A 10,795-nucleotide genomic window follows, 5' to 3' on the forward strand; every position below is an offset into this window, starting at 1 on the left:
CCTCAAACAATTAGAAAAACATGCTTCTTTCTTCCAGAAACAGCACCACACCTGTGCGTTGTTTGTGTCTGGTATTGCAGCTCAGCACCATTTAAGTGAATTGGGATGAGTTGCAATACCACACACAACCTGTGGACAGGGGTGGTGCTGTTTTAAGAAGAAGGCAGGTTTGTATTAATAATTCTAGACAACCCCTTTAAGGACAAACCCGATAATGCATACATAGTGTAACATACTGTATGTTTAAGAACCACTCCAGCAATTTTCTTTATCATTAGACACCTAATGTATGCCATTATATATATTTTGGCACCTTATTATTTTATTTTTTGCCTGGCCTCAGTTCCAAGTTTTCTTCCCTGTCCGTTGGGTCACGTGATCTAATGGAAGTTCCTGGTGTCTCTGTATTTGGAAGGGGCCACTATCCCCTGGCGTGACCCATTTCCGACTGCCTCCAAGTGTGCGTCAATCCCTTGTTGCCGCTCTTCGCGTTGAGTGGCTCCACCCTCCATACCTCTTCTCCCCCCTGTGTTGACTTGCGATGCAGCGTGGTCACACAAGAGAGAGTGCTTTCTCAGAGAGAAAGGGAGGAGGTAACTGCTCCCAAGATGGCTGATGAAACGAGAAACAAACATGACGCCGTTACGGTATGTCAAGGGGGAATCGATGGTATTATTACATTACTCTACCCTATTGGGATTGGGGGGGAAAAATGCTGGCGTGCTACTTTGACTCCTTCCCGACATCCACCGTATATATATGGCGGAAGCTGGGAGGGAAGGTAAGGATCTGGCTCATGAGCTGAGCCCGCTCCATAAGTTGCAGGTGTCGGCTGTATTCATTGTAGACTACTACAATCCAGCTTGTTTAACCCCAGTAGCGACTGCGGGATCCAAGCCGTTAGAAAGGGGGAGGCAGCCCCCTCCGACAGCCCATCCCACCCGCGAAGCAATCGAGGGGTACCGATGGTTGTCATAGCAATTTGGTGGCCTAATGAAGGCCCCCAGATCTGCCATCTTTGCGTTCCCATTAAACCTACATTAGTTTTCCAGTATATCATGCAAGCGATCCAACAACTTCTGGTTCAAGTCCCCTGGGGGGACTAATAAAGAAAATTGAAAGAAAAACTGCACCAAATTGTGCAGTTTTCCAGCCGGAATGTCCGCTGCGGAAAACTGCACAGAAAAAAAAAAGGATGCTTACCATGGCGACACGTCCCTCCAACATAATGATGTCAGACGCTCTGCACCCCAGGGATGATGTTTCATCCCATGTGAACACTGCAGCCTGTGATTGGCTGCAGCGGTCACATGGGATTAAACGCCATCCCAGGAGGCTGGCCTGGGGGAAGAAACACAGGCATCTGGGTAAGCATAAGATTTTTTTTTCTGGGTTGCGATCTTTGCGGCGGAATCGCTGCGTGTGGATGAGAATCGTTCTATCTCATCCACTTTGCTGCTACTGTATAATGCGGCGGATTTTCTGTAAACTGACCTTTACAATATAACATTATTTAACCTGCACAGTGAACGAAATAAAAAAAACAACTTAAAACGCCACAATCATTGTTTTTTGGTCACCTTGTCTCCCACACAAAATAGAATAAAAAGTGATCAAAAGGTCTTATGCTTCCCAATAAATGGTACCAATAGAAACTAAAGCTCGCCCCACAAAACATAAGTGTGTGTTCCTCCCCTTTTCCTTGTAAGAGTAGAAATACACACAAGCGTGTTCAGGGCGGATACGCTTATCCACCCTGAACACCGCAGGGAATGCCGTCTGAAAAATCGCACTACATTGTGGTACGTTTTTCCGGTGGAATTTCCACTGTGTAAAGCGGCGCCCGAAAAATAAAAAAAACTTTCATACTCACCACCTCCGTCTTCTCTGCTCGCAGTCCGGCCTCCTAAACGTTGCAGACCATGTGACCATTGCAATCTGTGATTGGCTGCAGCGGTCACATGGGATGAAATGTCATCACAGGAGGTCGGAATAGAGAAGAAGCAGGGAACTCTGGGTAAGTATAACTTTTTTTTCTTACGTGCAATTTTTGTGGCGGAATGGTTGCGATTCCACCGCAAATGGCGCAACACAAACTACTTAGTTGCAGGTTTAAGCACCCCATTGAATTCAATAGGAAAAACCCGCAACAGCAGAGCAGCAATTCCGCCACATTAATTGACATGCTGCGGCTGAAGAAACCGCACCTCAGTTCCATTTATGTGCGTTTTTTTCTGCATATTTTCTCCGCTGTGTGGGGATGAGATTTGTTGAAATCTCACCCACACTGCAGCTACTGTAATACACTGTGGATTTTCCGCAATTAAAGAGTTGCGGAAAATCCTAAAACATAAAAAAACTATATAAATTTTGTATCTTCATATTCGTATTGAAAAAAAGTCATTTTTACCGTACACTGAACGCGGTAAAAACTAAACCCCAAAAAACAATAGACTAATCACTTTTTTCACATTCCAACCCCCACATTTTTCCCAGTGGAAAACGACAAATCTTCCCGCAGAATACATGCTACAATTCGCTGTTAGCAGCCATTTCAGGCTGGTAAGAGGCTGACTGTAGTGTTTTTCAATGGGATTACTGAGAGGAAGGCCATAAAAATATCTGCCCCAATGATCGCCACTTCATCTCACATATCCCCGGTTGTAAAAATCTGCACTTTTATTTGCGCTCCTTTAAACGGGATAGGAACACTCAATTATTGTATTGTTTGGTGTTAACCCTTTACCTGCCAGACAGATGTCCGAAAAGAGAAATGCTGTCAACTTCTACATCTCTCTAAGCTTGGTTGACATTGACAGGCGTGCTGGGCCTCCAATTTGGCTCCATCTGTTGGAATCTTCTATTCCTTAATGCACTTTGTGCTATCAGCTCCACATCTTTTACAGATAACAACAGTTTTATTTTATATTGATTTAGCTTCACGGAGAGATGTTGATATGATTGCTTTTCCTTTGTGTGTAGGCAAAGTCCTTCCTGATAAGACAATTTCTGCAGAAATCCTAATTTCTGGACCTTTTTAGTGAATGTGGTGGATGAACTCAAGGTCAGGAGGGACAGTGTGATAACTGTTATTACTTTTTGTTACCGTCTACTCCTTTGCAATGTAAGAAGACTTTAATAGCAGAGAGAAACCCATCTGTAAGACAACGTTACGTCGGAACAGAAAAATCTTTTAAGATATAAGCTGATCTCATAGGCAGGGGCGTAACTAGGAAAGACTGGGCCCCATAGCAAACTTTTGACTGGGGCCCTCCCCCTCCCCGGGGCCCCCCTCCCCTGGGTGTCACACAACCCCCCCTTGTAGATAGTGCCTTTTTTACAGCCCCCCTGTAGATAACGCCATACAGCCCCCCTGTAGGTAACGCCATACAGCCCCCCTGTAGATAACGCCATACAGCCCCCCTGTAGGTAACGCCATACAGCCCCCCTGTAGGTAACGCCATACAACCCCCCTGTAGATAACGCCATACAGCCCACCCTGTAGATAACGCCATACAGCCCACCCTGTAGATAACGCCATACAGCCCACCCTGTAGATAACGCCATACAGCCCACCCTGTAGGTAACGCCATACAGCCCCCCTGTAGATAACGCCATACAGCCCCCCTGTAGATAACGCCATACAATCCCCCTGTAGATAACGCCATACAGCCCCCCCTGTAGGTAACGCTATACAGCCCCCCTGTAGGTAACGCCATGCAGCCCCAACCCCCCAAAAAAATCAGACCTATAGTGTGTCCTACAAAAGACATGTATCCCCTATCCACAGGATAGGGGATACAGGTGTGATCGCGGCACTGATAAGGAGACCGAAAGTCCCCTGAAGTTCTCCATGACTAACCTCTGACTTCCGGAGTCTGCGCAGCTCAATGAAAATGAAGCGACCGGCGCTCCATTCATTTCTACGGAGCTGCCGACACAGACCCCGGAAGTCCGAGGTTTGTGATGGAGAACTTCAGGGTACTTTCAGTCCCCCGTTCTCCCTATCGCTGCCAGCGATCACACATGTATCCCCTGTCCTGTGGATAGGGGATACATGTCTTTTGTTTAATGGCAGAGCGGGGAGATACCTCCCTGCTCTGCCGTACTGTTCAGTGGCGTCGCGCTGTAGCAGCCATAGCGGCTGCTAGCGGAGCCTCCGGCCATGGTGGGGGCCTGTAGCAGCCGCTACGGCTGCTATGGCGGTAGTTACGCCACTGGTTGTCACCATAAATAATGAAGATACAGGTGTATCAGGGGACTTTCGGTCTCCCGTTCTCCCTATCGCTACCAGCGATCACACATGTATCCCCTATCCTGTGGATAGGGGATACATGTCTTATGTAGGAACAACCCGTTTAATGGCAGAGCGGGGAGATACCTCCCTGCTCTGCCATAGTGTTCAGTGGCGTCGCACTGTAGCAGCCATAGCGGCAGCTAGCGGAGCCTCCGGCCATGGTGGGAGCCCGTGCCGGCGGGCGACACGGGCCCCCTCATGCCGCGGGCCCCATAGCAGCCGCTACGGTAGCTGCAGCGGTAGTTACGCCACTGCTCATAGGGGTAATACGCCTACACCGTATGGAGTTAAATCCAATGAGCACTAGATGCAGGGTCACTTCAAAATGAAAACTCCTAAGAACTGATAATTGGCCTTTGCCTGGTTCGGGGGTGCTTACATCAGGGCACAAAGATTGGGTAAAGGGTCTTACACAGAGGATAGGGGACCAGCTAATGGTGTTAGTTCCCACCAAAACATTCACGTACAAAGGCCTGCAACCTCTTTCCATTCTGTACGAGAAAATATTAAAGAGGCTCTGCCACCAGATTATAAGTGCTCTATCTCCTACATAGTCTGATTGGCGCTGTAATGTAGATAACAGCCGTGGTTTTTATTTTGAAAAACTATCATTTTTGACCAAGTTCTAAACAATTTTAGAGTTATGCTAATTAGGTTCTTAATAGACAACTGGGCGTGTTTTTACTTTTTACCAACTGGGCGTTGTAAAGAGAAGTGTATGACGCCGACCAATCAGTGACCAATCAGCGTCATACACTTCTCATTGTTCCAGCCCATTGTTACAGTGTGATTGAGCAGTGAAAGAAGCCGGGCTGGAACAATGAGAAGTGTATGACGCTGATTGGTCACTGATTGGTCACTGATTGGTCAGTGTCATACACTCCTCTGTACAACGCCCAGTTGGTAAAAAGTAAAAACACGCCCAGTTGTCTATTAAGAACCTAATTAGCATAAATCTAAAATTGTTTATAACTTGGTCAAAAATGATCGTTTTTCAAAAGAAAAACCACTGTTATCTACATTACAGCACCGATCAGATTATGTAGGAGATAGGGCACTTATAATCTGGTGACAGAGCCTCTTTAAAGTGTCCTACATGTCCGTTTTCCCCTTTTATTTGGTCCTATCTGGTTATTTTTATTTTATTGTGGAGAGTTATGGCCTTTTACACTGGGTAATTATCGGGCAGACAAGCAATCATAGAAGGCTCCTTCCTGTATACACAGGGCAACGATCAGCCAATGAATGAGAAAACGCTCATTCATCTGCTGATCGTATCGTTTAAAAAAAACTGAATTATTATCATTGTCAGCAGCACATCTCTGTGTAATGATAATAATGTATGGGGATCAGTGATCGTAGTAACGACTGCTCATTCTTATACATAGCTCCTTGCGACAGGAGCAAACGAGCGCCGTTCAATTAGGTGACTCGTTAATCGGCGCTGGTTGCATTGGACAAAATTGTCCAGTGTAATAGGATCTTTAGACCGCTACAAAGGTTCACATGCTGAATGAGGAAAGAGACCGACCTGAGCTTGGGACTCTTTTTATGGGCCACATAGCAGTTGTAGGGGCCGTTTGTTTAGAGAATATTTAGAGATCATTGTGCGTAGCTCCAGAGGTGTACAGGGCGGGGGTCCTAGTACCTGCCCACTCACGTCTGAGTTAAAGGGGTTTCCCCTCCAAATACCTTTATCAACTATTGGCTCGGCTGTTTCCATCACTCCCATAATGCAACGGAATAGCAATGCACATGCTCTACCGCCACTCCATTCACTTAAATTCCTCCTCACCGCTGGGACTCCATACTAGTTATTGGTGGGGATCCCAGCGGTGAGGCCGCCACCAATCAAACATTTATCATCTAAACCTACGGATTAAATAAAAGTACAAATACTTGCCACTAGTCCACCAACAGTAACCAATTCACCATGCTAATCCACATAATAATAACAACCATAACATTATATTATCATATTATATTAAAGTGGTTTTCCAGGTTCTGACAACTGATGACCTATCCACCGGATAAGTCATCAGTGCATGATCTGTGCGGGTCCGACACACGGGCCCCACACAGATCAGCTGCTCGGGTGCCTCCGTGCACTGGACGTACATGCCGGAAGCAGTTCGCTCCGGAATAGCGGCCAAGCTGCAGTACTGTATTCAAGTGAATAGCAGCGGACCTGCAGTTCTGCAGCACGGCCGCTATGCAATGGTCGGAGCCAACTGCCATAGCATTATGCACTACAACATACGGTGTGCGCAGGCCACCGGAGCGGCTTATTGGTGCGAGGTTCTGGTGTCGGACCCGCACTAATGAGATACTGATGACCAGTGGATAGGTCATCAGTTGTCATAGGCTGGACAACCCCTTTAAGTGTTAGCCACTAAAGCACCCTAGACCTCCAAGGATATTAGATATAAACACATAACCACCCTAAGAAATAGATATCAATATTAAGCCATTCATCACCCCAGAGCATTTGAGAGACTAGGTATTAACCTCCAAACTACTCTAGGCCACCAGGAATGACAGGAATATACAGTGTATATATATACATATATCTGTGTGTAAAAGTTGGTAGAGTGAGTATAATCAGGGAGAACTTTGCTGCTTCTGTCATGGGCACCAACGCACTTGGAATCCCCGCTTTAAAAATCCAAGACCACTCTCGTATGGAAGTGTATATAGATGTCAATGAACATGACATTCCCATTCAAAAGTTGACATCTTAACCTCATTCATCTTACCTTGAAAGTGAAATATCCCTTTAAAATGTCTCGAAAAGAAAAGGTACATGAACTAAAACTGACCCTCCCCTATGTGCCACCACAATTCCTGGCACCTTTCAAAAAGTGGTAAGAAATTTTTTGTGAGTAATCAACCTGTGGAAACATAATTCTCGATATGCTTTGTAGTTATGTGACTATCGCTGCTCTAAACTGGAAAGATCTGACTAGCGCAGTAATGGGATAAAATACCCATAAATGTCAGTGTTCATGGCAGCGATCATCCGTGTTTAGAAGATAAACAATTTCTTGTTTTAATAACTTTATTTATATGTTTTTGCAAATGTGCAATTTTCGTAACACGGTTTGTTTTCTGAACTCCTCGTGTACGCTGTAGTAGGCACATGGAGAGAACATCTGTTCTGTTGTGGTTTCAATACGTCATTCCATTTCTTTTTGATCTGCGATGAATCAGGTTATCCCCAAACCACCTATGTTAACCATAGTAGCTGTGCGGCAGGTTTTCCTCTATCACATCGTTCTGTATCATTTTATGTATTCGTGCTGCCACTCTTCAGGATTTTTCCGGGTAAGTAGGGGCGCCAAAAGTATATTCCTGGTGAATCGGACTAGGGCAACCTATGGTAATTTCCATTCCAAATATATAATAATAATAATAATAATAATAATATAGGGATGTTGTGTACTTGACAATACATTGGTATATTAGGGAATTGTATATGCAGCAATTCTATAATATATTTGCCAGTCCCATTATGAGCAGGAGAAATTCAATGATAAAGCAGCAGCAGGGAAATAAAAATTTCCAACTATTGCCCTCCGGATTTATCTGCATATTAGAGTCATCTACAGCTTTTACAGCAGCCGGTATAGGGGTATTCTCATCATTGAATGTTATGGCATATTGCTATGATACGGCATAAAATTCTGATCGGTGGAGTTCCGACGGATTTAGAGTGCGAAGGGATTTCCTTCAAAGCCACTTTCAAGTGAATGGGACTGTGAAGGAAGGAACGCCCTAAATTCTATGGACCGGTTGGGGTCCAGGCAGGCCAATCCCCACTGATCATTAAGTAATTGCATATCCTAGCAATATAACATCAATTACTATGATGCATTTTGTGTCTACAGCTCTAATGCAGACCTATGCATCTCCATGGTTACAGTCAACAAACCCTGTGTAGTCTGATCCTGCAGTCACATTCAGTTCTTTTTTTCCTACTATTTCTTACATATGTACATACAAACATACATACACTACATACTTACATTTGGTAGATTAGCAAGGACAGATTGAAAGGAGTAGGACTGCAGGATCAGACTATACAGGTTTTTTTTTATCATCTGTTACCACAGAGACACATAGATCTGCATAGGAACTGTAGACACAAAATGGTTGTCAATTTTTAAGAAAAACCATTTGCAAAGTTGCGTAATTTTTTATTTTTAGTGTATTAGAGTAATAAAAATAAATTGGTTGCAAAGATTTAATTACTTGTGACTACTACATACTGTATGCTCTGTAATCAAATTGCTCCCCACCAAGTCTGATACGAGGGCAGGCATGATAGGCAGCCTCCTAGGGTGCAACTGCTTTGCCTATAGCACATTGCCCCCATCCCCAACTTAACCCCTTCAAGACACAGCCTGTTTTGGCCTTCAGGACACAGCCAATTTTTTCAAATCTGACATGTTTCACTTTATGTGGTAATAACTCCGGAATGCTTTTACCTATCCAAGCGATTCTGAGATTGTTTTCTCGTGACACATTGGACTTTATGTTACTGGCAAAATTTGCTCGATACATTAAGTATTTAATTGTGAAAAACACCAAAATGTAGCGAAAAATTGCAAAAATTTGCATTTTTCTAAATTTATATGTATCAGCTTGTAAGACAGATGGTAATACCACACAAAATTGTTGCTAATTAACATCACCCATATGTCTACTTTAGATTGGCATCGTTTCTTGAACATCCTTTTATTTGTCTATGACATCACAAGGCTTAGAACTTTAGCAGCAATTTCTCACATTTTCAAGAAAATTTCAAAAGGCCATTTTTACAGGGGTCAGTTCAGGTGTGAAGTGGATTTTAGGGCCTTATATATTAGAAACCCTTGATAAGTCACCCCATTTTAAAAACTTCACCCCTCAAAGTATTCAAAACAGCATTTAGAAAGTTTCTTAACCCTTTAGATGCTTCACAGGAATTAAGGCAAAGTAGATGTGAAATGTTCAAATTTCTTTTTTTTTTGCAGAAATTCATTTTTCATCTATTTTTTTTGTAACACAGAAAGTTTTACCAGAGAAACGCAACTCAATATCTATTGCCCAGGTTCTGCAGTTTTAGAAATACCCCACATGTGGCCCTAGTGCGGTAATGGACTGAAGCACCGGTCTCAGAAACAAAGGAACACCTAGAGGATTTTGGGGCCTCCTTTTTATTAGAAAATATTTTAGGCTCCATGTCGGGTCTGAAAGGCTCTTGCGGCACCAAAACAGTGGAAATCCCCCAAAAGTGACACCATTTTGGAAACTATACCCCTTGAGGAAATTATCTAGGTGTATAGAGAGCATTTTGACCCCGCAGGTTTTTTGCAGAAATTATTGGAAGTAGGCCGTGAAAATGAAAATCTACATTCTTTCAAAGAAAATGTAGGTTTAGCTAATTTTTTCTAATTTCCACAAGGACTAAAAGGAGAAAATGCACCACTACTTTTGTAAAGCAATTTCTCCCGAGTAAAACAATACCCCGCATGTGGTCATAAACGGCTTTTTGGACACACGGCGGAGCTTAGAAGGGAAAGAGCGCCATTTGGCTTTTGGAGCTCAAATTTAGCAGGAATGGTTTGCGGAGACCACGTCGCATTTGCAAAGCCCCTAAGGGACCAAAACAGTGAAAACACCAAAAAAGTGACTCCATTTAGGAAACTACACCCCTTGAAGAATCCATCTAGGGGTGTAGTGAGCATTTTGAACCCACAGGGGTTTCATAGATTTTGTTAGAATTGGGCAGTGAAGATAAAAAAAATCCTTTTTTTCCAATAAGACGTAGCTTTAGCTCAACATTTTTCATTTTCTCAACAAATAAAGGAATAAAAGAACCCCAACATTTGTAAAGCAACTTCTCTGGAGTACGGCAATACCCCATTTGTGGTTATAAACTGCTGTTTTTGCACACGGCAAGGATCAGAAGAGAAGAAGTGCCATTTGTCTTTTGGAGCACAGATTTTGCTGGATTGGTTTCTTGACACAATGTCACTTTTGCAAAGCTCCTAAGGTACCAGTACTGTGGAAACTCCCCAAAAGTGACTCGATTCACGAAACTACACCCCTTGAGGAATCCATCTAGGGGTGTAGTGAGCATTTTGACCCCACAGGTGTTTCATAGATTTTATTAGAATTGGGCAGTGAAAATAAAAAAAATCCTTTTTCTTCAATAAGACGTAGTTTTAGCTGAAAATGTTTCATATTCTCAACAAATAAATGTAAAAGAGCACCCCAACACTTGTAAAGCAACTTCTGTGTATGACAATACCACATATGTGGTCATAAACTGCTGTTTAGGCACAGAGTAGGGCACAGAAGGGAAGGAGCGCCATTTGGCTTTTGGAGTACAGATTTTGCTGGATTGGTTTCTGGGCGCTATGTCGCATTTGCAAAGTCCCTGTGGGACCAAAACAGTGGATCCCCCCCAGAAGTGACCCCATTTTGGAAACTACACCCCTCAAGGTATTCACC

The sequence above is a fragment of the Rhinoderma darwinii genome, chromosome 5 (genome assembly GCF_050947455.1).
Source record: "Rhinoderma darwinii isolate aRhiDar2 chromosome 5, aRhiDar2.hap1, whole genome shotgun sequence".
Classification (NCBI taxonomy): domain Eukaryota; kingdom Metazoa; phylum Chordata; class Amphibia; order Anura; family Rhinodermatidae; genus Rhinoderma; species Rhinoderma darwinii.